Here is a 27,444-nt window from a genome sequence, read left to right as displayed (position 1 = left end):
ATGGAGTTTCAGCTATGGCCCATACTCACACATAGCTTTCGCTATACTTAAATTTAGGGCTGCAGTCAGGCATCTGAAGAATGGCTTGACCAGTGCATTATAGGTTACTGAAGGCTGATTAAAGCCAGTGAATCACAAATGTATTAGCGAAAATGATTTCCCCAGTTTAATGTCAAGTATTCAGTGTTTCTCTCAAAATTAAGCTGGTCAGGGTAGAACTGCTTATTTTCAGACTGTGGGACATTGAAACACACCACTGAAACTATGAATTATACTATATTATTATTATTATTGTTTCAATAAATTAATTAATTATTACTATTACTACTACTCCAACCACCACTATTATTACTATTGTTATTATTATTATTTAGGAATTAATTGTGCTCAATGATGATATTAGAATAAATAATAAATCAGTAACTAAGCCAACTTTATTTTAATAGTGGCTGTCGTTTGTGTTCAAACATGTTTGTCTCTTCTTCTTTCACTGTGGAGACACTGCAGTGGTTCCTTGGTTACGACGCAGGACTCATGTTTATCCCTAAACAGACCGTATGATGTAAAATAGTTTAGTAATGTCTGGCCTCAGCTCAAGGCCTCAGCACACCAGGGTTTCACTGGGAACTTTGTTTCACTCAGGAGTTGACCCCTCTACATGTACATTGATGTGATAGAGAACTTCAGGATTCACAGCAAAAGCTCAAGGGTGGAGCAGCTCTCACCTCTCTCATCACTAGAAATCTCATACAGAGCTGCTTTATTTTTCAAATCCGTGCCCTTCACCCATTTTACTGTCTAACTCATTTATTCTTGTATGTGCTGCTGGCTCAGGATGTCAGTTTGTAATGATGATAAGACTGCTGTTAGGTGTTATGTATCCAGATGTTCCTGTGTGTGTGTGTGTGTGTGTGTGTGTGTGTGTGTGTGTGTGTGTGTGTGTGTGTGTGTGCGTGCGTGTGTGTGTGCGTGTCCTGGCCTGGGTCTGTGGATCCTGACCAGCCTCAAAGCTCCTTTACATGTCCGAGTCTGTCTGCGAAGACACCTCCGTGTCTTGCAGCTGTCTGACTTAAAATCCATCGTCCTCCTGCAGCGCTGGGATTTGCTCGACATCTCTGTCCGTCCAGATTTCTCTTCTGCAGTATCTGTCTTTTCTTGTTGTCAGTGCTTTTTTTCTTCTTTTCCTCTGATATTACTTCTTTTTTTCATTCCCTCTCACATGGTTTTGTTGTCATGTTCTCAGCTCTCTTCTTTTTCTCCCTTTGTCCTTATCAGCCTTTTCTGTGTCTCTGCTGAGAACATGTTATTTGATTTAGCCTGGAAACACCATTATACCCCCCTGCAGAGAGAGGGGTTTCAGCAGTGAGATGAACTGGATACATTGGCAGAAGGTCAAACTCTGCATGCAAGTGTGTGTGTGTGTGTGTGTGTGTGTGTGTGTGTGTGTGTGTGTGTGTGTGTGTGTGTGTGTGTGTGTGTGTGTGTGTGTGTGTGCAACACTCTAGATAGATAGATAGATAGATAGATAGATAGATAGATAGATAGATAGATAGATAGATAGATAGATAGATAGATAGATTAGATTCAACTTTATTGTCATTGTCAGAGTGCAACTCAGAGACAACGATATGCAGTTTAGCATCTAACCAAAAGTGCAAATAGTCAAATATCCCAAAAAAATATAAATACATGTAAATAGTGTAAGGTATAAACAGTATATAGCAAAAGCTTTTTTAAAAAAGTCTTATTTTCTCATGAACTATTTACACTAACCAGAAGAAACAGATTTTCATATATGGCTTATTACACGTAAAACCATATATGACTTTTCTGAAAACAAAAAAAAAAAAAAACAAAGCAAATAATTCACCAGTGTGATTTTCTGAGATAACCGCCATCTAATTGTGGATGTCTGTATCATTATGTCTGATCTTTGGACAAGTTCTGATGCCACCATTCATTTATTTATTCATTTGACAGAGACAAAAACTAAACCTTCTTCTGAGTTTGTTATCTGAGGTAAAAATAACTTGATGCCTTCTTCACATTTCACTTCTTTATTGAGTGACACACTGCAAAACTCTGACATGTTACATGCTTTCAGCTTTATTTGAAACGCTGAGGTATGTCTCAAGTTTCTTTTTTAAATACCTCCTGCTTCACCATCTCCCTTGTTGGGTGCAGCCAATGCTGCTGTATGGCTGTGCTGTGTGAGAAGTTGTTAACACCGTTATTCCTAACCCAGATGAAGGCCGTGCGGCTGGTTGTTCACAGCCCTGAAGCTTCCGCGGCATCCTGAGGGACTAAAGCCGAGCGACCGTCACATGACCGACAGCATTAACTCCTAACACCTGTGGGAAGGAACAAAATAGCCTCGCAGCTTGCAGTGGTTAAATATGAGGGGCGATAAGTCTTGTGACTTTGTGCTGATCAGTGGCATTCCCTGCCTCTGACATGTGTTTTGTGTTGCGTGTTATATTATGAGAACTAAAAAATTATTCATAGTGAGTCCTTTCGGTGTAAAGTCTTTTGATTTGAGCTTAATGCGGGTAAAGGAAAATAACATGGATAAGGGACAGTCTTCACAGGTGCTGAAATACTGTATGTCCCACCCAGTTTAATGTGTTTTTCTGGGATCAGACTTTATTATGTGAAACAATCATTTCATGCACGTCATGCAGGTTGTGAAAGTCCACAAACTGCAATTGGTCACAGAAAGATGTCTCTTTGTCGAAGGAGACATTCAGAGCTGCAGTGAAATGTGAAAGAGTAATAGAGTGGCCGGTCTCTAATGCGTTAATGGTGAAGCTCTGTAGAGATTGTCCTACTAGGAAAGCCAATGGATCAATTCATGTAAATGACAATAAATCCTACTTTCTCTGTTATCCCTGCTGAAATCTATTGATGTAATCTCTAAGAATCCATTCTCCGGATCAAAATTCAATGGAGGTAAACGGAATTCAGCTTCTGCCTCAGCCTTTAGCCAGTAGTCTCATTTATAATAAAAGTGGATGACAAATTCACAGTATCTTTTTGTTTGTTGTGTCTTCAGTGTTTCACTTTTTACACAGTGAATGAATGCAAAGGTTGTCAGCCCTTGTGTATGTGGGTATTGTACAGTAGGCTTCAGTGTTTTTGCAGAGACTCAGAACATCATTCCCTCTGCTGGATGGATTTTGGCAATTCTTTGTATGGTCCATCCTGAAAGTCAACCAACCTTATGGAAGTGCTCTGCTACACTGCTTCATGAGCCTTTACAGTATGTTACACTGTACCATGTATTTTATGATGTGTCTGGTTTTCTCCCTCAGAGTTACTGGTATTATTGGAGCCTGAATATAGTGGACCCTTTACTGGTGATAACATTTACTGGTGAGAACATAGATTATAGAGAATTACGTCACTATATTTGACCAAAAGAAAGAAGGTCTCGTCTGTTTCTCTGCCTTTCTGCATGAGTGTTGGTGCATGTGAATACACATGGAGTGAAATGTGTTCTGTATTCTGACTGCTACTGTACATGTACATTGTGTTGCTTGTGTTTCTTTGTGTGTGTGTGTGTGTGTGTGTGTGTGTGTGTGTGTGTTTGTGTGTGTGTGTGTGTGTGTGTGTGTGTGTGTGTGTGTGTCTGTGTGTGTGTGTGTGTGTGTGTGTGTGTGTGTGTGTGTGTGTGTGTGTGTGTGTGTGTGTGTGTCTAAGTGAGAAGTGCTGAGCTCTCCTCAGCTCATTAGGGACTCTCTGCTGGGAGGGTAATGGCCAATGTATCCTCGTTGAGCTATATAGTGCGTGCAAAAGTCCATCATCCCAAAAACCACTTGCTGTCACCCCGACAGTCTTGAGTAGATGCGTATGGCAGCTTGCTCTATATGTGTTTATGAGTGTGCGTGCACACCCAACAACGCTGACTGAGTCATACTGCACTGTTGCTCTCTAAGATCTTTGGTTTGAGGGAAAAGGCAGAAAGAAAACATTGGACATGTGAAACTGTTTGAAAGTGATGGTCCGCAAAAAGCATTTCCAAACCAGAAAATAGCAGAGTGAACTTTTTCATTATGATTGTGCATTTACAGAAGCACATTAGCTTCACCAAAGTATTTTTGAATTAACATCTCATCACTGGGAGACAAGATCTTGTAACTATGAGACCCACATTGTATCATCATTAGAAAACTCTCACTTTTCTTTAGCCAGTGCTAAAGAAAAGTATTTTGTTTCAGCTGCTTTTCCTCAACCAAAGACATCATCCCTCATATCTCTGCCTAAAGTGTAGCAAATGAATCACCAGACCAAAAACCAATTTTATCCCTCTGCCATCTTTTGTTTCCCTGTATGTTTGCAATGTTTACATGCAAAAACATGTAAGAAAAGTCTTAGATGGTAGAATGAATGCATGAGTTTGCATGTGTTTTTAGTGCCTGAGTGTGAGTGTGTATGTGTTTGAGCACATTGTTCATGAAACTGCACCAAAGAGCCACTCAGAAGTTGTGAAGAATGAATTCTGACGGGTCTGTCCACAGGAGCCTAAATCCAAACTCCATCTGCCTCTGTGCACCCCCAACACACACACACACACACACACACACACACACACACACACACACACACACACACACACACACACACACACACACACACACACAGGTCTTCTCTCACCACTCCTGTTTCTCAGCAGTTCTCTACCATCCAGTTAATTGCTTTCTTCCTGTTTTTCCACACTTTCTTCAGTCTGCTCGTTTAGCTGCTAAGGCTGCTTATTTCTTCTTTTGTGTTCTTAGCAATTCAATTACGGAAAGTTATTATATACAACAGAAATTATGGCAAAAACTCTGAAGAATAAAGTCGTAATACTATGATTTATGCTAAAAAACAGTTTTACTTTTCTAGAAACATCTTAGCAGTGATTTCAAATGTCATATTAGTCAGAAAAAGTGTCCTCACATCAGCTGCTACTGCTAAGAGAGAAAGTGCAGATGATTCTTTATCAGCTTGCAGGGATTAGTAGGTACCAGTTACGCCCATAATCACACATAATCACACACTCACTCACACTAACACGTTCTCTCAAACCCACATTTGCTCTGAAGCATTCTGTACACTTGCAAATTCTCTTAAACACAGGGGCAAACACATGCTGTCACATACACACACTCACACACAAACGTGAGAGTTTTGAGAGGCAGCCAGGCCCTGAGCGCTGCGAGGCCACATGATGGTTGGAGGGAGATTTGAGAAGGCTTATCTGAGGATAGATAGAGCGGCAGACTGCAGCTGTGCTGAAATGATTTATATCAGCAGAAACACACACACACACACACACACACACACACACACACACACACACACACACACACACACAGTTTTTGAAGCCAGTACCCACAGACGTGCGCATGTGTCTCTGAAACATAAGTGCATGTTATTGCAGTAGAATTGCACATGACACGAATACTTAACTGTAAAATCAATTTGCACATTTGTCTGTGACCGAACCTGAATGATGTCAGTAGATTATTGCCTTTGTTTAGTCACAGTATGGACATGAAGCATTTACTGTACTGTCTTTATCTGCAGATGTGCACTGCTCAAGATTTCAAAGGCCAGCTTGAGCTGACATTTCAGAATAAGAGTCAGAAAAACTTAACTGTCTGTCACAAACTGATGGAAATTTGTCTTTAACATGGCTTACACAGGTAGTCATAGAATAAAAATGCACATGCAACATACACAGTGTTTTATTGCTATATTCCATTCTGTCTATATTAGAGTTCACTGTTCACACAGAGTGGTATTTCACCCGGATTGTTGTGACTTTGCAGGATGTAGCACTGCAGCTCCGTCTCACCCATGCTCTGAGTGCATGTTCAGAAGTTTTCAGTTCTATTAACTTTGTTCAAATAATGTAGGTTACTACCTTAAATTTGCACTATCCAGTCATGCTAACGTTAGCATGTCATAACATGTGCCCCATATCATCTGCCATGAAGATACTGGATGAAATGACTTGTATAAAACCATTGGCAATAGAAGTAGTTAAGTGAGGAAGGTTGAGTGTACTTGGTCTGTGACCTGGGAGATGACAAAAATAAACTGCACTTAGATTTATTGTTGGCTACTTGCCAGTTCGGCCAACTTCAAAATGAGAAGTTGGACTGAGTGGCAAAGTATGGGCTAGTTTTATTTCTAAAGTTTGGAAGATTAAGCAAACTGGGCTGAAATATACACGTAGAGTATGAGATCAATGTAGTTGATGCATGTCTGGGATGACAGCATACAAAATACTGTATATTATTTATGTTTTCCTGTAATTTGTTTATTTGGTCTCACTCTCATGTCTGCCTTGTAAGCCTGTAAGATTTTTGTTGATGGATATAATTTAGTTTTAATGTCATTATATTTAAGCACTGATAGTTGTACATATTTTCCAGAGTCATTTATCAATAGCTGGACAAAAGTCATTTGAAAATCTGCTGCACAGTCTAGCTGCAGTTGCAGCCATACCAGCAGCACAAGGAGCAAAAATCTAAGTTTATATTCTTAACTTGATATAAAATAAAACAGCATCACTGTTTGAAGTTGCAATTAGGCGTGAGGACTCCTGTAGGTTTGATCTTGAGGTTAAGACAAAGACTAGGTTAACAAGTGACTTTTGAGATTGCGGTTTTGCCAGTTGATCCAGAAAGTGATCAGATGACCCAATACGAGCTGACGAGAACAAGCATTGGGCATGTGATGTGAAATACCAAGTGTTTTGGGAGTGCCCATGGTAATGAACCTGAACCTGAAGAAATGGCCCAAGAAAAATAACTTCTGCAATTAAGTGGCGGAATTACCATAATATATACAACAACCTTAACAAAAATGATGATAATAATAAACCATAGACAGACAGACAGACAGACAGACAGACAGACAGACAGACAGACAGACAGACAGACAGAATAACCAGAGGAGCAAAGATTACGTATGCATCCTTTTCAACATCTGGGTGGAAACGATCTCAAACCACCTCTAAAGGTTTGAGCTATCAGATTTTGCATGAACGTTTCTTGGATGATTTGTATTTCGCTTTTTTGAGTTCAGAAGCCATCTGAGTAGCCCCGAGGTGCATGAAGCAAGTATAAATGTGGTCTTACCAAACATACATGTCTATGTCTGATTTCAGCCTGGACAGTCAATGTGGTTAGTAGGTCTGTAGACATCAACAGTATATTTGCATTGACTAATGAAACCAAACCACACAAAATGTCTCGTTTGGCTTTATGAGTTTCGCTGAATTTCAGGTTCATATTCTGATCTCTGCTGGCATGAGCTTTCACCAAAAACATGGCTACATTACTGTTTTGACTGTCAGGACTGCACTAAAACTCTTTGCTCCACAGCTGACTGCTCTGTATTTGCATCAGGTAACTCAGGCTATTCTGCATTAACAACAAAAACATGACCAAAAACAGTTTCCCAACAAAAGTGAATCAAGATTGCATCTACACAAAGCTCACTGTCTGGCATCGTTATTGAGAACAAATCGTAATGAGAGCTCCCTCTTCTGGATGCCTGCAGACATATCTGATCAATCACTAAATCAATCACAGATAATATCCTCTGGCACCCAATAGGACGATTTAGTCGTTTATCATTTCTCATATTGTCTTATGTCTTCATGAAGACTATTTCCCTCTGTCATATGGTCTTAACTTATTGTCTGAGCATTCACATGAACTTCAGTCTATCAGTTACACCTCCATGTTCTGATGCTACCATATTCTGTAAATGTATATTTTCTTAGAGATGAAAGTGCCATTTCTTTCTCTTTGACAGGTCACATTTTTCAAAACAGATTATAAAATCAAAAGAAGAAAATTTGATAACCAGTGGTCACTTGAGATGTCGTTGAGAAGCAGTCTGAAGCCAGGTGTGAACTGTGTTCCACATTAACTGGATCTAGACAGAATCTGGACACTGTATCTGGATACAGGGTACAAGGTCTGAACAGCAGTCAGCCTGTCAGGGCTGATGCCCTCTTGGCAGATGAGACTGAGCGAGGCCACAGATGGAGCTCTGTGGTGATGCTGTCAGCACACTGAGATCTGTCACGTTCACACCACATCCACACTTTCTCAGATACCCAGAAGTCATTTTGCGAGAGGCCTTCACCAGCTTGCTCACAAACACAGACAGTCCCAGCAGCCTGCTTCATCATGGAAATGACTGCAAGAACAAACTCGACTGAGTGCCCTCATGTCTCATCTCTTGATGTCTTTTAGATTAAGATCCCTTGAAATCCTTTAGGTTTATGCATCTGGCCCCTGGACAACAAACACTGAGGCCCTGAAACATTGTGTTCAAGTGGACAAAGGCTGTACATTTTATACATAAAAATACAAGACACTGTGGACACCGACACTGTTTGTGTTTCATCATGTGAATCATAGTTGAGACCGATACAGAAATCCAAACGACACAAACACCCTTAACCCTCTTTCTAATTCAGGCAATTGGTGGCATCCAATTTGAAGCAGCTGCCTCAGATTGGGCCTCAATCAGGTGCCTGTAAATGTCTACATTTCATACATTTCCTTTAATATGTAAAGAGAAATCCTTATCTGGCTCAAAGTTGGTTTTTCCAAATTGAAATAATAAATTATTAATTTGTAATGAGTGTGAGGATAATGAATTCCTTGTGCCCCTGAATTTACCGCTAAAGAAAATTCTTTCTGATTCATACAGGATCATTTTAGAGTCACAGAAAGTTTTTATTGCTCCGTTATATATATAGGTTGGGATTGTAAAGTCGATTTGAGGCTTACATTTAGCATAATTGAATGTTGGACTCTTCATCACAGTGTCAGTAAAATGATTAAATAATTTTCTTATTCTTATTTTTCATTATAAGAAACAAACTGCCCTCTGAGGGAACTCAACATGGCAACTTAAGAAAACACAAGCAAATAAGGAAAAGATCTTCACAAATCTACAGCAGAAACACATTACAACACATACGTACTGTAGCATTAACCCTGGAGACGATGAAGACACTGCAGGCTGATAGATGGAAAAATATTCACTTCCTTCACATGTTGTGAGTTTATATTTTATTTTGTTTATTTATTAGACTAAAAAAGCTAAGAGAGCTTGTGAAATGTGGCAGACTTGCTGCTCACAGCCACTGCTAGCTGGTTAGCATGCTAACTTCAGCACACAACAGCAACACAATACATAGACGTCTTTGACATGCTGTAAGGAACTGGTACTTCTTCTCATTCTAATATTAGTTGGTTTTATGAATGTTTTCAACTTAAGATTGGGCCATATCTTACACCTTTAACAATGGTTATTTCAGTTTTAGCATTCTGATAGCATGGTTCCAGGATTACATTGGCTAAAGCTTGCGTCAGTTTTTTAGTAATTAAAAGCGTTAGGCAGTTTTTAATGTCCCTCAGAAACGTGTGTTGTACATTGCAATGTCTTGTCAAATTGGTGACAACCAAATTTCTGATTGTAAATTTGCTTGTGTTGAATTTATTTATGATGTTTTTGGCTATGAGAATGTTCTTGGGCTGCACGGTGGCGCAGCAGGTAGTGCGCGTGCCTCACAGCAAGAAGGTTGCAGTGTGAAGTTTGCATGTTCTTCCCGTGCATGCGTGGGTTCTCTCCGGGTACTCCGGCTTCCTCCCACAGACCAAAAACATGCTCATTAGGTTGATTGGTGACTCTAAATTGCCCCTAGGTGTGAGTGTGAGTGTGAATGGTTGTGTGTATGTGCCCTGCGATCGGCTGGCAACCGGTCCAGGGTGTACCCCGCCTCCTGCCCGTTGACAGCCGAGATAGGCTCCGGCCCCCCCGCGACCCCGAAAGGGATAAGCGGCATCCATTTTATAGAAAATGGATGGAGAATGTTCTCTTGGTTGTGTTTTACAACAAATCTAAATCTAGATTTCAAATTGGGGTGGGACCCTCTTTCAAAAAAAGCAGTTTTAATCTCAAGAGATTTCAATCTCAAATTAGAAATGATATCACACTCTGAACTTTTGTAAGAGAACTCTACGGATATACTTTAATTTGGGAGGTCAGTGTTTTTTCTATCATATGCACTTTATGGCAGTTGTTTTGCTCTGGGCAAAGATTTCTGTCCAGACGGCTCATGTATGGTATGATGGAGTTACAGCTTGGTGTGTGGTGTGCTCTCTTGGCAGTTGTAAAGGTGAGTGTTATATATATAGCTCTCAGTCCCCGGGCCCTACAGGGCAGCGTGGCCTGCAGTTGGCTGGGGTTTGGGTTACGAGGGGCTTAAAGTGTAAGTTAATAGAAAGTGTACAGTGGCACAGAGATGAGCTGACGCGATGTGCTTTTCTATTTTCACTTCCCAAAACCCCCCTCCAACCTCTCGGATGGAGCAAAAGGGTTTCTGATGCCATTAGCAGATGCATGTGCGTTATTGTGGAGCAGGGAATTGGACATTCTCCATATACTGCACTATAAATATCCCTGTGACGTTTATTGTACTCACTAGGGTTCAGGTGCTAAACTACTTGGATCTCACTAGATCCTTTTGTCTTTATTCATTGTTGTTGTCAAAGAGTTCAGTCACTTCTGGGATGGATTGTTGAGATTATGTGAACAAGTGTGGGAACACAAAATACGAAGTGACTTCAGTGCAGTACTCAAAATATGGGGAAGTCAGTCACTCAGCTCCCCAAGAAGAGCCCTGAGCTCCCTTAGAAGCAACACACAAAATAAGAAAGAATTGGGGGAGTGACAGGGGAGTGGGGGGGCAGGGAGTTAAAAAAAAACTGATGAATAACAATAATACTGCAATGAACTATATGAGAAATACATGAAATCTTATTAAATATAACCTGTGTGACATGATTGGTCAGGACATTTGCAGGGTGTTTTTTTATGTATCATGGCTGAAGGGCTGCTTTCATGTGTTTTTTCCACCTATGGCTAATTATTGTGTGTTGATTTGGTGTCCAAACAGTGATGCTCAATGATTGGCTAATGGAATGAGTTCAGTTCAGCAGCCCCTTATATAATTTCTGTTGTGCATGACAGCTGAACATCCCCTCTATCAGCATGCAGTAAGACATGACTGCCCTACCTGATCACACACCTTAATGAAGCAGGTTTCTTCATTATGTCAGCCACAGAAACAAGACTTCGGAGTAGTCTGTAGGAAACACCCTCACCTAACATTTTTTTCCACCCAGTAACAAACTAGTTATGAAACAAATAAGTTTTGAAACTAGAAACAAGCCTTCATTTTCTTGGTGAGGTTAAGTTTAAAGAAACATCATTTTTCGTTTGATTTTTAATGACAGTAAAGGTTAGGGTTCGGGGACGATCATGGCCATGCTTTCAACAATGTTGATTCACAGTTTAAATGAGAAACAAACAGTCTCCTGTGTTTAAGCCTGATGTTTTGTTGACTCACCCAACCACCCCGACTTCCTCCTTAAGCAGACTTTGACACTCTTGAACAACTCCCTTCTCTGCCCTGTGTGAAGGTGTCTTATTAAAACCACAGGGGCTGGTAGCTTAAACACAAGACCCCAAAATAAATTGCATCTCAAGTACCACTCACTGCTATTTATATATTAGAGAATTAGATTATTGGACAGTGTTCACTTGATGCAGCAATACAATAGATGAGTTTTTATCCTTTGCAATGAATCAAACTTTATTTATATAGCACTTTTCATACATCATAAAATGCAACACAAAGTGCTTTACAACAGTTAAAAACATTATAAAGGAAGACATAACAACAGAGAAAATCCATCCCACCCACCCTCCTTATGTGCATATGCACACCCACAACTACACATCACATGCGTCATAACACAAAACACTTTCTGAACAGTTCAGAAACACTCTCATTGGAGTGACTCAACTGAATTTGCAATTCACTTTTAATTTATTTGAACATTGTCAGGTGGGTTAGATTTGTCACACAGGTGCATCAAATAAGTGTCAGAAATTCAGAAAGAAAAATCACTTACTCACAGGGAAAGAGCCCCGGGCTTATTTGCCATAGCTGCTTGCCCCTGTGGAAGAGGGTTGCCTTGGGAAGGAGTATGGTAGCTAACCTCTGCTGTCTTGGCAGGACAAAGGGAAAATCTTTTAATGGTGGCATCTTGATGCATCTCATATTTGCTGTTTTCCTGATTATGCCAGCATATGGTGGCAGACTGAGGGAGAAAACGAGAGAGCCGCTGCAGTGGAGCTCCTGGCCAAAGTGGGGACCAGGGCCCTGTCCTCCTAATCAGACACTAGGTCTTCCAATTGGGCGAACCAGGGCCTGACTCGTCTGACTCATGTCTGCTGTCTGGGTCCCTTTCTGAGATGTCTTGGAAGTTACTGTAAAAGATTGGCCTCTCTGTCCCATCCTCCAGAGGAATGCCACTGCAACCAGCCTGGCCTCTGTCACTGCTGCTTTCCACCTGGAGCACCATGAAGTCATCTGCTTACTGTTAGCACTCCTCTGCAGGTAGAGTACTGACAGGTCGCTCATGGAGTTAGTGCTAGCCCAGCATGCTCCACACCAAGGCAAACCTCGGTGAACGTCTGCCATCAGGATGTAGCCGGCTGTCAGGGGGCACACAGGCTGAAAGCTACAGAGCTTGGGAACAGAGCTCAGATCCTCATGATGTTAACTAGTGTACATGAGAACCTGAGAGAGGCAGCTGTACAATGTACAGTGGCAGGTAGGAAAATGTTCATGTCATGTGTTGGTTTATCCACGATTAATAAAGACTTTTATATTTACAATGAGGGTGCCTTGGATTCCTTTAGACTGCCAACAAATACCGGTTACGTGATCATTGTGAACTGCCAAAAAGCATTGAATAGATGTTGGACTAGGACTGGCAACAATGCTGAAAGCAGAAAAAGTGAAACCTGAGATGTTTGCCATCATCCATCTTATCTATGGTCCGATTCAACAGGACTAAATGTGCTCACTGATATCAGAACAAATTTGTTTAAGATTCCAGAACAACTTACAGAATTAGTTTGTTGAGTTTCTTGTAGGACTTTTGGAAGACTTTGTACTTTACTGTCTCCAGCTTCTTGTTCCTCCGTCAAACCTTAGAGGTTGTCTCGACATCCCAATAAACTACAATGAGTATTTATATTTGTCCGTGACTGTTTGTTTGACCCAGACAGAAGCAGCTTTCACCTCCTCCTGACTCCTGAGGGGAACACCTACTTTGTCCCTCTGTGGTTCTGATACAGCATCCTCACAGACGTCATTAGTCCAAACTGATGCTCTGAAAGGCAGACTGATTTACCATGGCTGACCTTACCACTAATCCCCCCCTGAAAATGAGATTAAGGTTTCTTCTAGCATTTCACTAGGTATGCACATATTCACTATATGTTCTTTTCTAAGAATATCCACCAACAGATCAGTACCAAATTGAATGTGACTTTTGGCTGTGGTGAGGGACATTCTATATGAGGTGCACTGAGACCAAGTGAGCGTGACTGTGTGACTGTGTGTGTCTGTGCCCTGTGTGTGTGTGTGTGTGTGTGTGTGTGTGTGTGTGTCTGTGCCCTGTGTGTGTGTGTGTGTGTGTGTGTGTGTGTGTGTGTGTGTCTGTGCCCTATGTCTGTGCCCTGTGTGTGTGTGTGTGTGTGTGTGTGTGTGTGTGTGTGTGTGTGTGTGTGTGTGTGTGTGTGTGTGTCTGTGCCCTGTGTGTGTGTGTGTGCCCTGTGTGTGTTGTGTGTGTGTGTGTGTGTCTGTGCCCTGTGTGTGTGTGTGTGTGTGCCCTGTGTGTGTTGTGTGTGTGTGTGTGTGTGTGTGTGTGTGTGTGTGTGTGTGTGTGTGTGTGTGTGTGTGTGTGTGTGTTTGTGTGGGACTGTGTGTGTGTTTGCATGTTCATGCTGATTTTTTTTTATTTTTTATTTTCATATTCTCACAGGACAGAAATTATGTACTCTTCACTAAGGCACAATGACCAATGTTTTTATTTATTAGTACAATCTGACAGTTCAACAGTACAATAAGGTGACAGTTTAGACATAAGACATAAGTGTAACAAAAAACTGCACATGTTCAAATCTATTATTTGTATTATTCTATTATTCTATATACACGTGCATGTTTGCACATATATAGTGCATATTTCTTTTTCACCTTGTTTCTTCTTTTTGATATTTTAAATGTATGCACTTATTTAATGTATTATTATTATTGTTGTTGTTGTTGTTATTATCACTATTATTATCATTAGTAGTAGTGGTAGTAGTAGTAGCAGTAGTAGTGTCATTTTTAAATGTTTTTAGTTGATTTTTTTTATGTATTTATGGCAATGATTTTTTTTTTTTGGCAATTTTTTCAAGCTGATGGGAATTTCTTGTGGGTGATGATACAGAATACTGCACCTTCCACAGATTAAGTTTAATTGTTAAAATGGCACAGACAGTCTATGTACATTGATCACCTGGGAACAGTTCATCAATCAGAGAGGATGTCAGAAACGCCTCATACTATCTGTGTGAATTCAGGTAAATGAGCTTTTCCTGTGGAAAACGTAGAATATATATACATTTGGCAAATTTTAGAATATTGAAAAAATACAGAGTGACTGAAATTATGAGACAACATTGAAAAGGAACTGATGCGCTGCTGTCCTGTGAAACCATGTGTCTTGACAGCATCAACTTTTGATTAGCTCCAAGAACGGTCTGTTTTCAGTTTTGTGATGATTTCATTATTTTCCATATAATCTAGTGAGTTTTAGATGGATTAGCTGCTTTAGGTAGAGTGGGACTTTTGTAATTCCCTATGAAGGAGCACTTATTCCTTCAGTTAATCGAAAATAATTCAAACTCAGCAACTCTGATGGTGAAAACACATAAATATTCCTTAAAATGTAAAACTTCAAGAGACGAGGCATCCATCCAACCATCATTAAGCAGATTCTTCCTGTTTGAGTAGAGGACTCACCAACAAAAACAGCATCACAAATATGACTCAAAAAGCGACATCTCAACCACATTTCAAACTTTTCATACCGGGTCCAAGTGTCCCCCTCAACAAGTCCTCCACATTAAACAACAAAAGATGTTTGAAGCTTCCTGCAGAACTACACCCTCGGCAGGACAACCAGCAGTGCTTTCCAAACGTGCAGATGAGGCTGGAGAGAGTGGAACAGAAACTCTTTGCAGTAGATTGTGTCATCAGTTTCAGAGTGCTTGTTCACTATTTAACTCCAGATCAGCACAATTTATCCTCAGTGACTAAACTTAAGTCAAGACATGGAATTTGAGCAGATGTGAGATCAGGTGGTCTTCCCTCTTTAGGCTCCAATTTGTGATTCAGATTGATGACATCTTTTCTGGTGCTTCTTTGGGAATTCAAAGGAGCGCTCATATTTCTAAATTTTTGGAGGTTTGATTCTGTATGAAGCTGGTGTTTAAATATGACAGCCGAGAGTCACTGTACGGACTGAATCCACCCACCAAAGCTGTTTTATAGAACCCTGCTAAAATGGAGGGCCCCTCTTCAGCCGAGCAGATGGTCTGAATTACCTCACTGTATGGCTTAGGGGTCCCTTGAGATTCAGAGCAAGCATGAATTGTGTGCAGGTTTTGTGTGGTCCTAACCTTTTACCGTTATTTCTGTCTTTCTCTCCTCTCAGATAACAGTCCTTTCTCTCTTGTTAGGATGAGAGGAAAGCAGGGATTTGTTCATCATCATTTTCATCTCTTGCTGAATATTCTTTTGCTCTTATACTCTCCTGCTGCACATTTCCACATGCTCTTCCTTTCCATTTTATTCTCTTTCTCTCTTCGTACCTCCTTTATTCTTGTTCCATTTTATCTAGACAAAACAGACATGTTTGCAATATTCGTCTTGACAGATTGTACTTTTCAAAGCGGATGAAAAGTTGAAATTTGATAGCAGAACTTCCTTCACCAGCAGGATTTTCCTGTAACAAAAAAGAAGGAAACTCCCTGATTTATAAAAAAGTCCTTTGATGACAGAGATGTACTTATTATAAAGAATGTGAACATCTGAGGCTCGCTGCAGCACGTGTCCACCACCTGTTCTCTGTAACAGACCCAACCTGAGGTCCCATCGTCTCTCTAAAAGGCCCCTCTGCGTCAGCCCAGGCAGATACTGTAGAGCAGCACACCCAGTGTAACACAATCACACACTGCATTGTCAAACACATTACATCTGTATTTCTTCAGCCTATAATGCATAACATATGCAATTGCCACTGACTGTTTGCACTGATGGAGGAAAGTGCAACAAAGGCATCTTGATAAAAAGGCTGTCCTTTTAAAAAGACTGTTCCTGTGATGTCTCCTTCCTTAGGTGATGATAAAATTGGAGCTGCTCAGACATAGTGGCTATTTCTACTCAGCAGTCAAGATCCTCTTCTTCTGCTGCTCTTTGCAAACAAACTTTTTGCATCTTTGGGAACGCAACAGTAAAACTTTTTAATGTTCTGGCCACAGGTTGAATCATTGAAAACAAATGTTTCTCAACTTATTGTTGTGCAAAATGTAGTCCATTTACCTGACATCTTGACATCATAATGATGTCAGTAAGACGCAGGGCCTCACGCAAGAACAAGTGAAATTTTCTCTTATTATGAATGAAATGTGATGTGTCATGAGTCATCTACTATCTATTGACATGTATTATCTGTGGTGACTATAGTCATGCATTATCTTTGAAAAAGAGGAAAAACAAGAGAGTGAAACAACCAATCAGAGGTATACAAAAAAGAACAGTCCTGTCTTCTTCTGAGGTGGGCTTTGTTGCAGCGTCAGCCGAATTCCTCGAATGTCGATTAGAGGTCATGTATCTGGCCTTCTTTGCTTGATTTCATGTTGTGGGTTAAAGGAAAATTGTGTTAACAAGCCCTGAGCTGCCTGAGTCAGCCGGCCCTCTATCCCTCAGCTCTTGTCAATGGACTTTACAGACCCACAAAACTAATGCTACAGGAGTGTGGCGAGGCAGACGTAGTGGCAGCAGGTTTAATGGGTGGAGGCAGCCCTTATATTCCTCCAATGAAAATGTTTGACCCTTTCACCATGTGACACTATCAAACATCAGTCTTCAGACAGTAAGTGTGTGGTTTGGTGGCTGAAATTATCTTTCACAGTATTTCCTACCTGCAGTTAAAATAACATATGCACAATGGTCCTGTTACTTTGTGAGGCACAGTTGTGGTGAACATTATTTTACAACCAACCATTTTAACTTCCCTTTAAAAATCTTCACCAATGCTGAAAAACTTCTTCAGCTTTCAAGCTCAAACTCAAGAGAGAAAATGCTTCTTGTCCAACATCCTTTGCGATTGGCTGAGCTGAGATTTGTGGGAATATAATCAGAATTTTTTGCAACCAAATACCACTGGTGAGAGACTGAGGTTAAAATATGAATTAACTGAAGTATTTTAACAGTATTTTAGGAAGGTATCACATGACTTGTGATTGGTACTAAGTCACGCATCTGGAAATAAACTGAGGCAGCAGTCCCTGAACAGAAGAGAGAACCTGCAGGATCAGTGTGTGCTAGTTACAGTGCTGCCCTGGCACCCTCTTCCATGCAGTTTCCTAACAGTCTGCACCCTAACTCATGTGACACCAATGTGAAAGACCCACACAGGTTAAAATGCCTGAGGCATAGTAGAAGAACTAAAGAAGCTTTCTAGATGAGTGAAGAAACATCATTAGGACCAACAGCAAGTTCTTCAGATGACATTGTACATTTAGCTATGACCTGAAAGTCTGAGAATCTTCGCCGACTGGCCTCAGACAGTAGGATGCTTGTCAGATTCAAAGTGAATCATCACGCACCAGCTTCAGTTTCTTTATGCCTTTCTGTAACTTGCTATGTGAGCAACAGCCTAAGGACAAAAGAAGATGTATTTGCCAGCAAAAAGAAAGAAAAAGAGAAAAATCAGGATCCAACATGAGCTTCATATTTATCCTCAAGCCAAAGTTATACATTATTCGATTACAGTTGTTTCTGCATATGTAAATAATCTCCACTTGGACAGCTACAAAAACATGCTTACATGTTAATGTACCAGTAATAATAATACATTAAACCTGACAACCTGCCTAGGTGGGTACTTTTAATGATACAGTCTACTGATAATTCTCTAATATTTGTTCTGTGGTAAAGCATACCTCTTTCAACTCGGGTGTATGATTTGTATGAGAGAATGATTAATGATTTGTGTTTTCGCCTCACTTAAACAGAGAGCAGGTATAATTTCATGAGAACTTCGGGACAGAAATATGGGACAGCCTCTGCACAGTTTTTCAAGGAACTGGCCAAAGTGTAACATGGTCTGTTTTCATGGCCATGTAGTGGGATTCACTTCCCTGGTGTGAGCCCTCTCACAGTGGCTGAATATAAAGCTGCAAGCTGAGAGGCTACTTTGTGAGTCATACTCTATCACATTAAAATAAAGCAAACCTCATATAAATAGAAGGAGATGTGAGTACGTATTCACCAACATGTTGTTGGCCGGTTTCATATTTCAGGTTTTTATGTGTAGACAAGGCCTTGCTTTGAGATATACCACATGAACTAAATTTAGATGGCATTTCTACACGTAGCATGTGCCATTTGTTTTATCTTTTGTTGGATTAAAGAGCAGCAGTATGGGTTTTTTTTTTCATGGTTTGTGGACATGCTTCTTCTTAACAGGCATGAATGAGTATCAACATGTGTGCAGTGTGTGTGTGTGTGTGTGTGTGTGTGTGTGTGTGTGTGTGTGTGTGTGCGTGCGTGCGTGCGTGCGTGCGTGCGTGCGCATGTTGTTCCTCAACAGAAATGAGTAATTGTTTGCTTGTGAGAAATTGCCTCTGTGTGAGCATGTAGCACGTCCGTGTGTATGTGCATGTTGGTAGTAAACTATGGGGGTCACTGAGGGGTTGACCGGTTGTCTCCTCTAGAATGTATTTGCATCTGAAACTCCAAGGTCAGGACTAATGTTTTTCTCTCTGGCCGTGTCCCTGAGAGGGGCAGGGAGATTAGCTTGTCGTATTTCACCTGTCAAACACTTAAAAAGGACCAGTGAGAGCTGGTCAGAGATGCCTGTGAGCCGGTGGGTCTCCCGAGGTCGCAGCTGCCCATCCACAACCACCGTCACAGAAACCCCAGAGGAGGGGCATGATGGGGCTAGGTAGAAGCACGCCATAACTCCACCTTTTAGAACCTGATATTTGCTGATATGATATGGACTGACCTTTGAAGCCAGGACACAATGACATCTGATATTGTTAATACATTTATTTTACTGTGCATCACACAAACAGCATTGGCATCGTGACCAGCCAGTGAGAGCCATTAGCGCAGCATCAAGGACACAGCCCTCACACACTAACTACTCGTTAACACCTGCCCACCCAGCCTCAGCTCTGTTGAGTGTCAGTGTGCAGGACAAATACCTGGAGTTGAGCCCGTGGTGTATGAGCAACTATGCCAACTGTTGATTCCTTCAGTAAAAAGCAGTCTGACTTCACCAGAGAATCTCCTATGCTTAAAGGAGCAATGTGCGGAGCACATTGGTAGGAGAGCCTGACCTACAGTGATTTACATCACTGTGGGATGTGCTTACAGGTGCAACAGATCGTAGTTCCGACCACGTCCAACCACAGCCCAGCAGTGATGCTGGAGGCGGTCAGAGGTGAGAGAGGTTTGAAATCAATGAAACACAGCTTTACAGTCTGGTGTTATGGTCTTTTTAAGTACTCATGTACCTTACTTTTTTTAAATTTTATTATTTATTTTGTTTTTTTGGTTTGTAGGTCATTAATTGTGAATGAGGTCACCACTTCTGTCTCTGATTTTCAGGCATGATGGTGAATACATCTATAGCTCAAGTGTGTTTGCAACATTCATTTACTCATTCAGCTTCACTTCTGGCTGTAGACAGAGATGAATGTTAATTGTTTTATCTGTCATCCGCACACTTTTGCACTTTAGTGATGAGAAAAGTTGATGTCTTTCATCCTGTTTCAGCGTTTACTAATAGTCAAATTCTGTATAGATATATGAGAGACAATAACTACTATTTTTAATATTTAAAATATTGTTTAAACATATATTAGTATGAAAAAGGTTAAAAAAAACTTCTAATTTGATATTGGTCCAACTTGTTGGGTAACTTGAAGGTTAGGGCATGACGAGCAAAGATAAGTAAAGCAGGGAAATCAGCAGCTCCTTAGCATCAGATTGGATGTCATTAACTTAGCAACGCTTTCAGCATTTGTGAAATTTCAGAGGGTGACAGATCTGATTCCAGTCCAGCAAGCTGTCTGTAAGTCGGCTTCTCTCTCTACACTTCAGGCATGACTTCTCCAAGCTTCTTCTGCCGGGTATTCTTTTGCAGGGTCTGCATCCACAAAGTCAACATCAGTGAAGTCATGGACAGCAGAACAATGACAACGTTAGGTGCCCTCAACCTCCTCAGTTGTTCTCTCTAGAAGGGAATGTGGACCCATTTTGTTTTGTAGAGAATTGCAATGTGCAAACTCATATAGTGCAGATATATATATGTAAAAGTAATATGTAAAAACACAAGAGTGTGAGGTTTGTGGACTAACTGTTTATGTGAATTCAAAGCAGCACTGCAATTGTTTCATCTGTTTCATTATTTCAAAAGCTGAAGTCCAAAAACCAAAGTGTCTAAAGGGACTAGTTTTAGTGTAACTTTGGACAGTTCTGAAGCCTGCTGTACGTTGCTGAAGCAGTATCTCACTGTAAGGGTGGTGGTCAGGGCAGGAATTCCACCCCTCTGTCTGGTCTAGATGCCCTTCAGAAATTTTTATGCCCATTGCCTCCCGTGGCCTTGGCACCCCACTCTGCTTTTCAGCCTATTTAACTCAAAGCCTTTGCGTTATTGGCCATCGCCATATCTTGAAAATTCGAGTTATACCAAAACTATTGTAAACTATCTTTTATCAGCAACAGCTTTGATGCGCTTATACCAGGGGCATTTTTTTTTTTTTTTTTTCCTGAGCGAATGATGGAGGCAGCTAAGAAGTGAGGCATCTCACTTCCAGTGAAATCAGAATCATGCCTTTAATTTATGGCCTTGATTTCCTGCCATGTGGCCATTGTGCTCTCAAAAACTGCAGACCAAGTGGCCTTTCCCTGAATATTATGAAATTCCAGTCCAGGTGGTGGCTGGACCTGAAATTGCCCATGGTCAAGAAATTAAAGCTATCTTGACGACTTATTCACTCAGTGCTAGACAAGATGGTCCAGATGTGGCCTTCTGCTGTGTTAAAAAAAGAGTCAGGAAGTGACAAATTAAAAAAGGGGTAGGATGATGAAGGGAAGCAGGATAGTGGGAAGACAGAAAGAGAAAAAGAGAGCGGAAGCAACATTTAAAGGGAAAAAGGAACTGGGTAATAATTTTAGATGTCTACCTGGGGAATTTGACGTAACGACTTCCACAGATACAACATTCCTCACAGCTTCACCCCCATCTTGTTGTATCCTATACAACCCACCCCTCTTCCAGTCCCTCTGTGCGTCTCCATGAGGGGCGATGATGTCAGGTCCAGTATTTCACAGCCAGAAGCGGGCGATGACATGGACAATTTGGCCTGTGAGTTCTCTCCAGCATTGGACATGGTGTTACGATTACACGCTCCACTGCAGGTCCGACATGCCAGGGATGAAGGGGTGATGGGGTGTGTAGGGGGGAGCTCGGGGTGTAGACCTTTTAAATAACTTCCATTGAGTACAGCTCCATCCTGCACTCTCCTCGTAAAACAGAATATCACTGATAGATATCCAGGTACAGTGAGGCAGAGGAAGATTACTGGAAACATGCTCATTTCTCCTTTGCAGCAGTGAAGTCCAGCTCTCCAACTTCACTTCCGGTCCAATCAGCCTCCCACAAATGAGCTCAGTGCAGAGGAAGGGTTTCTGGAGTGTGTTTCATGAACAGTATATCACTGAGAACCAGCCTCTAATCTTCTCTCTGAGCAGGGAAGGAAATGAAGGCAGAATAATATTTCTTTCTTTTTCCGTCTTTTTTTTTTTTTTTTTTTTTTTAACTTTTATAGCCAGTTTGGGTTTCATGGCCACAGCAGGTGAAAACCTGAGCAGGTTTACAGTCACTTAGAAGAACTGAGAGTAGGGGAGCAGGGCAGCTGAAACCCCAGGTTTGGTCTTCAGTAGGGGGCTCGAGCTTGGAGGAATTCAGGCTCAGCTCAGCCTCTGAGCCAAGGAAACCCCAGGAACCCAGAAGAGATAACTGACTGTGATATCTGATATGGAATATCTGAGCGTGGTGAGGGAAGCTGTCTTTCTGGATGTAAAACAACCCCAAGCGAGCAGGATACCCACCCAAACCTCAGGTGGTTCCTTGGGACATGATAGCAACATGTATGAAGTAATAGATAATGTCAATGAGACACAGTGGGGATTCCCCACAGAGGCTCCATCAACACAGTTTTCACAAAGCAAGTGTTTTAAAAGTCTTGGAAAATGTGTGAATGCTCTTTTTTTAAATTTTATTTCCCAATCATAAAGTACATGCTACAAAGTTTTTTGGACAGTCTGAGAAAAGTTTCAAATGAAACACCCTAAATTAGTTGTTATATTATGACACAATATTTAAACAGAAATTAATCCCCGCTGTGATTTTTGGAGATCTCAGAGTAAACAAATATTTTTAAAGTCAATATTTCATTTTGAAACACAAGTCTTCAGTTTTAAATAAATTTCTCCACACACAGCAGAGCCAGAGAGAGTGAGTCTGACCCTGTGCTACAACAACAATAACAGATCTTTAATGGGAAAAGGTGTTTGTCTTGGGCTCACAAAGGCTGCCTGAGTGACTTTGAGACGACCTTGGCTGTCAGCAGACAGTAAATAAGGAGGAAGCTGTACGTGCTGAACAGGCTGTCATCATGTCACAAAGTAAGTTTGTCTCCCTGACTCTCCTCCTCTGTAATGTTTGTTCTTTATGATAACTGATTCAGACATAAATCTGCCGTTTACTGGTTATTTGTGGTAAAATATTAATTTTAACCACCTTTCATTTATTTACTTTCCTGGACATCCCAACAATGGCCAGGTTAAAGTAATAGAGTCATCACTCCATCATCATTCATTCGCTGCTTTTACCTCGTCATATTAAATACATTCCTACCATTCCTGGGTTTTTGGTGGGAAACATCAAAAGATGCATCATTATCTAATCCGGACATTGCTAGGTCTGTATGGTGTAGAGGACACATTGTTCCAGTATGTGCCTCTCATGGACTCATACTACATACATCCTAACATACTACATCTCTTTCTAAAACCCTTTTCACATGTGGACCCTTTACATTAATCTGAAGTAATTTAAGATGTTGGGCTCATGTTTGAATAAGTGCCCAAGTCACTAACAGATAGAAGTCACAACAGCAATCTTAGTAGTTCAGATGGTGTAACATTTCTGCAGCGCTTTGAACACAGCACAAGTCTGAAAGCTGTCAGATGAATGTAAAGGCTGCAGCAGCACAAGCATAAACATGCAGAGAAAGAGAGATTAAATACGCAAGCTTTGATATTACTGCCTTCTAATGGGGCTGCAATAAACATGATATCTCAAGCTTTTAGTGTTTAATGTTGAGATGTTTATCTAGCAGGATACAACATCTATATTGAGCAATTGTATTATCTATAAAAAACAGAGGTATAGTGCACTTTGACATTTTTATCATTGATAAGACATTAATCTCATTTGTAATAATAATGATGATAAGAAACAACTTTCATTCAAGAAATGCAGCCCAAAGTGCTTTAAAACAAAGAAAGTTACTGTTACTGAAAGCTCCCCAGTGACAATTCATCCTCAACCTTCTCAGCTCGGATTCAGCATCTAACTAAATAACTCACCACCTTCGCAGCCTGTCTGTCATATCTGCTGGTGACCATCCCTCTTAAAACTGCAAGTATTAGTGGCTCCACGGGAGTCTCTGTGGCCGGGCCTTGTGTGAATTCTCAACACTCTTGTGGAAGTGTCACGTCCACGTTGGATACATCAGACCTATAACTGTGAATTATCTGGCTCACAGGAATTGGACGCCATACTTCATTCACAGGAATTCAGCAATGACAGCCCTCTCCCCATGGAGGAATAAACATGGAGTCGTCACTCACCACGTTTCTCTCAGCTCACACTTCTTCACCTTCAGTTCTGACACATCTGCTCTCTTCAACATACAGATATCAGCGCTGGGTCAAGGTGTGTGCTGACAGGGGTAGATGTGTTCAGCATAAATATGGTACAGGAAGTAAATTTGCAATTTTGGGGCCAAACTGTACTGTCTCCTGTCACTGCATGTGTTGGATGTTTTGATTTTAGCTGCCTTGAAATATCTCACAGATTCTTGTTTTCCTTTCAGTGCTGGGAAAGATTTTAGATGCTGTAAATCGATCTTCACATACAAATGACTGAAAATCCCTGCACAGACCCAAATCACCTCTGTTGTCTCATGTCAACTGTTTAATATATTTTCAAGACACATTCATGTAACAGTGCTTATTCACCTCAACATCAGCAAGAAACACCTGCAGTGGAGATTTGAGTTGCGGCCCGTCTTCTGTGAGGATTTGTTGAGTAATCCAAAGGGAAACGACTGTTTTGCCCTGAAGCCAGCCTCCCAGGCAGCACTGCTCTTGTTTTAATAGGTGTAATACGATAGGTTCTCCTTCAGATGGGTATGGTTGAGGTGAGGGCAGATGTTGAAGATAAGCCAGCTCCTTACAGACACTTGTGCAGCAATCTCAGTCCCACTGCCAGACACGTCAATAAGTAGAGATTCTAAAACTAAGATTGATCTTCTACCTTTCCACACAGCATGAATTTAAATGCAGTTGTTTCAATTCATGTTGAGGAAATTTAAAAGATGCAGGCTAACTGTTGTGCTTTTTAAATAGATTACAAATCGTTTATCATGGATCCATCTGATGCACTTGTGTTTAAGGAAGGTTAGTTTATTTGAAGCTAATGATTATTTCTACTCATTTAACACTGTGTAAACAAGAATACTGTGATCACACAACTTACTTAACTTGTAAAAGCTGCAGTGTAATTTGGGCTGGTATCCACAGATTAAAGCTTGCATCATAGTTGAATTTGAAAATTTAAAAATTTTGCTCACTCAATCAGACCTCTGTGTTGCCGCATTTGGTCCATAGATCTGTGAGACAACTATTATTCTGTATTCCTGTTGGTAAGAAATTGACATGTGAAAGAACCTGGGGCTTTCCTGACATCCATTGACGTTCCAAAGCAAATCCCACTGGACACATGCACGCCACCCATGACCTTGATGTTGTTATTTTGTTATGTATTCAGAATGGTGAGTAAGCACTTTAAGTAATCCTGGATTTCAGGGACATCTGCATTTTATCAAACAATCCTACCAAATGATTGTTGTGGTAGTGGGAGTCACTTAGTATAGTTAGACAGGACAATACATTTAATAGAAGTCTTGGCCATGTATTGGTTCTTTTGTGGGGACGTGTTCCAGACTTATTGTGTCTGGATTCAAATTAGGAAATTCCCTCTGAGGTTTGAATATGTTTTGGGTTATTTGGGTAGCCTTACAGTTTAGTACTGTACAGAGAATGTGTTTTGCAGCAGGTTTGATAAGCCAGCACTCACACCCTTCACCCACTCTAACTCAGTCTTTAAACAGCCATGCCACTCCCTCACCCCTCTTCACTGACCTGCACCTGCATTCAAGATCTGGTCAGAGGATGCGTGTCAGCTCTTTCGGAGACAGAGCATCAGGAAAGCACCTGGCCCAGACCGTCCTATCTGAACGTCTGTGCTGACCAGCTGGTCCCCATCTTCATGCAGATCTTTAACAAGTCAGGAGAGCAGTGTGAAGTCCCTCCTGCATCAAACACTCCACAATCCTCCTAGTCCCCCAAAAAACCTACTATTGTGGAATGAAAGGACTCTAGGCCTGTTGCCCTGATGTGTTTGGTCATGAAATTCTTTGAAAAGACTGGTGTTGACCCACCTGAAGGAACTCACAGGCCCCCTGCTGGACGCCCTGAAGTTTGTCTACAGGGTAAACATGCAAGTGGAGGTTGCAGTCTGCCTGACACATCACTACACCTTGCACCTCCTCAACTCCCCAGGGACATGCACAAGGATCCTATTTATGAACTTAAGTAAACACAGTCATCCCAGAAGTGTTCATGTTGTTGTGTTCATCTCAACTATTTCACATTCATCTGAACTATTTCACATTTACTTCAAGTCATTTGTCCCCTTTCTTCCTCTGCACCTGGGGTCCTCTCTGGTGTGGTAGACCCCTGCCTATATTGATCTTGTACTGAGGGCTTGTTCTTGTGCAGCCATGATTAGTGCTTCTCTGCTGTCTTTCAGTCCAGTCTTTTCCATCCACTGGTAGGATTTCTTGATATCAGCCACTTTTTCTATTTATCTTGGGTGCCATCATCAGGATGTAGTCCTGGATCTTAGTCATTTCATCCTGGACAGTGGCTCTGATGCTCACCAGTTGGGGTGAAACTCCTCCATGCATTGTGAGGAGCTTCCTTGTCTTGATATTTGTGGCTTCTATTCCTCTGGCCAGCTGATTATACCAGCGGGGTATCTGAGGAATGGTAGTGCATATGTGTTGATAGCCTGACCTGCCTTACTCATTCTAAGTATTTGGCTGTGGCTGACTTCCTTCCGGCCTCCTCATGGTTGCTGCTGCCTTCTGGTAGTTCAACCCCCTCAGTTCTGATCATCTTCTCTCTCTTTGATATCATCTGCTCACTTTTGTCCAGTCCTGATATCGTTGTTGTAGATCCTGGAGATGTGGATCAGGGAGTCGATGTCTCGCTCATTCCTGGCATACAGCTTGATGTCATCCATGTAAAGAAGGTGGCTGATAGTTGCTCCGCTTTGGAACTGGTAGCTAAACTCTTCATGATGATCTGGCTGAGGGGATTCAGGCCTATGCAGAGCATAGTGGAACAGCAGTGGTGCATAGGCCTGAATCAGCAGCAGAACAGCAGCAGCAGCCTTGGTATATGCTGCACAAGATGGTGACTTGTGCAATTAGGTTGGCTTCCAGAGTTGTTTTCCACAGCCCCGTTATGATCTAGATGAAAGCTCCTAGTGTCCTGTTAATGTTGTACAAGCATTCCAAGATCCTTGTATGTGGCATTGAGTCATAGGCTTTCTTGTAGTCAGTCCAGGTGGTGCACAGGTTGGTTGGCTGGGCTTGCAGTCTTGGGTGACTGCTCTATCGACCAGGAGCTGGTGCTTGGCTCCCCTAGTATTGCTACCAATTCCTTTCCTGACCCCGCTCATGTATTGGGCCATGTGCCTATTCATCTTAGGCACTATGATGCCTGACAGGAGCGTCCATGTTGTACAGAGGCAGGTTATTGGTCAGTAGTTGGAAAAGCAACAAATCTCTGGGCACATTGCA

The 27,444-nt window shown here is 41.3% G+C and overlaps 1 pseudogene; it reads left to right on the top strand.

Moving 5' to 3' along the window:
- The window catches only part of LOC139340614 (uncharacterized), a 48,221-nt pseudogene extending 22,305 nt beyond the window's left edge, over positions 1–25,916 (top strand).
- Positions 25,917–27,444: the final 1,528 nt, after the last annotated feature.

The sequence above is a fragment of the Chaetodon trifascialis genome, chromosome 12 (genome assembly GCF_039877785.1).
Source record: "Chaetodon trifascialis isolate fChaTrf1 chromosome 12, fChaTrf1.hap1, whole genome shotgun sequence".
Lineage (NCBI taxonomy): Eukaryota > Metazoa > Chordata > Actinopteri > Chaetodontiformes > Chaetodontidae > Chaetodon > Chaetodon trifascialis.
Note: the sequence above shows the minus strand (reverse complement) of the source record. Positions and strands in the feature narration are given on the sequence as shown.